Consider the following 2,683-nt stretch of genomic DNA (forward strand, 5'->3'; position numbering starts at 1 on the left):
TGTTTGCATATTTAGGAAGTTCGAGGAATCGTCAAAAGACGATATTGCCCCGAATGGTACCATTAAGTTGATTAAGCCTCGAACTAGTTCAAATAGGAATTTTAAGGTGAAATTAAGAGTTTCACAGTTCAGGGTTTGACTCAAAATGGTAATTCGGAGTTCGATGATCAATTTGAAGTCAAACCGAAATTTTCACTATCTAGGGGCAAAATGATCATTTGCCACTTGGGGACAAAATGAAAATTTTAGAAAAGATTTTTTTTTGCCCCATTTGACTTATTGGAGTATGATTTGAAGTTTAGAAGTGAAAAATTTTAATTTCGGTATAATTTGGAGTATAAGGGCGAAATGGTAATTTTGCCACCTCGAGGGTAAATCGGTAAATTTTTACCCCCAACACTTGTCAAGACCAAGGGATTTTATTCATCATGGAAATGGATAAACATGAGAAATGTGTGGTGGAGAATTAAAGAATTAAAAGTCAAATATTTAAAATTTGAACTAATAAGGAAATGCCATGTGACATGTTTTTATTATTTTATTATTTCTTTATAAAAAGGCAAAATATCAGCCCATATCTCCCATAGTGATCAGCCAAACCAGAAGAGAAGATAAACCATGGAAGAACAAACCCTAGGTGGGAAAAATCAAAGAGAAAGTGTTGGAATTCAAGGATTTGATCAAGCAAAGGTAAAATTTCTTTGATTTTGCTAGTGATTTACCTTACCCATGCATTTTCCCTTAATTTCCATGGTTAAATTACATGTTTACATGATGAATTCATGGCTGGTCAAAATGGGTATGGAGAGAGAATGATCTTGGATTGGTTTGATTAAGAAATAATAGTTTTTGGTGTAGAAATTAATGAATTATGGAGAGAAAATTAAGTAGGAAAAATCACGGAGTTAGTGTACCATTGTTGGCCGAAAGTTCCAAGAAGAAAAGTGAAGATAAATTTTGCCTAATTGTGTGTTAATTAGTTGTGCTTGGTGAATTGAGGGATTGGAAAAGAAATGGAGCAAGTTGGAGTGAAATTGGACGCATTGGCCAATTTATCGGATGAAAAATCGACTTAGGCCAATACCGAGTCTAGATGGCTACCCGTGCATTTTTCATTTCATATCATGCATATATATCGAGCCTGAAATAGCTTATGACTGTTAGACACAATTTAATTGGAATATGTATCATGGATTATGGTTAGGTGGTGAGCCATTGGATAAGGGTAAAGGACTGTACCTGCAGATTGAAAATAGGAATATTTCTACTCCTAATACTGTGAGTGAACTTATTATCGTCTTAATTATCTAGAGTAGTTTTATACAATTGTGTGATTTTATAGAAAATGGGTTTAAATGGTAAATTGCTATGTTTTAGGAGAAATTGTGATTTTATAAAATGATTTTATAAATTTTCTGGAAAATTGAATACTGATTTTGAAAATAGAGTAATTGGAGATTGCCTGCTTGTGTTATAAATTGTGTTTTAAATTATATGGCTTATAACAATATGTGAGCATGAATGGCAAAGTCGGTATTTGTATCAAAATTATATATATTATGTATTCAGCCTTGAGAAGCTAGATTGCGATAAATTGTCATGTCATGCAAATAAGGATTTTGTAAATCAAGTGGTAGATAAAATAAAGATTAGCTACTGCAGTGGCGGGGTTCCGTGAACCAACCTATTAGAGGGGCACGATAAACTCCTTTATATTCTCACCTCAGTCGTAGAGGCACGTAGGGTATCTCCTGAGGTGGGCTTTTTGAGTGCACTTCACGTTAACCACCACGTGAAGTGAGACTCAATCAACGCCAAGGAACGACTGCTTTTTTTTCAAAATAAAAACAAGTTTTATGATTATATAAAATTGTTCACAGCCTTGGTGGACTCGGTTGGATACCCCTAGTCCAGGTGTCCCCGAGTATAAGATTTGGCATGAGCCAAGTTTTGAGAAATTCACGAGCCATATTGATTATTTGGTTGAAATGAATATTCGTGTTGTGAAAAATTTGCTAAAATGAATTATTTTTAATTGTCTCCCTTTACTCACCTTTAGATAGTTTAGATGGTGTCTATTTACTCACTGGGATTATGTAATTATAATCTCACCCCTCTTCCTATCCATTTTTCAAGCTCAAGACAGTTTGTTGATAATTGATTAAGACGAGAATTAATCTCGGAGTTGCATCCTAGAAAGTAAGGGTTCGTAGCCCTACACCTTCTTGGTTAGTTGGGGGTCCACGTGTCACTGTAAAAATAATTTTATACTTCAGTTATCTGATTTAAAATACGTATGAATATATTTATCTTTTACACCATGTTTTTGGTGGGTTTCGGTATTTTGAAAAAAAATGAAGAAAATGCCCCTGTGAGATAGAAAATAATATTTTATTGTTTTGATTTGGAAACGACTTATGATTTCTTGAAATATGAGATTTAATAACTATCGCTCACCGGGGAGATGAGAAAGCTGATGCTAAGCCTTGCGAGGTTCCGATCGGTATTCGGGGTAATGAGTGCCTATCGGGACGTCGCGGCGGTTGTCACGAGCCTGATGGGAGTTCCGGATTATGACAGTATATACAAAATAGTAATTATGTTTTTTAAATAAATCGAATTTATATAAAACATAGTTATCAAAAGACCTTATAATTTAATTAATAATCATAAATTTATTGAT

Source organism: Theobroma cacao, chromosome 6 (genome assembly GCF_053813885.1).
Source record: "Theobroma cacao isolate CCN51 chromosome 6, ASM5381388v1, whole genome shotgun sequence".
In the NCBI taxonomy this organism is placed as follows: Eukaryota; Viridiplantae; Streptophyta; class Magnoliopsida; order Malvales; family Malvaceae; genus Theobroma; species Theobroma cacao.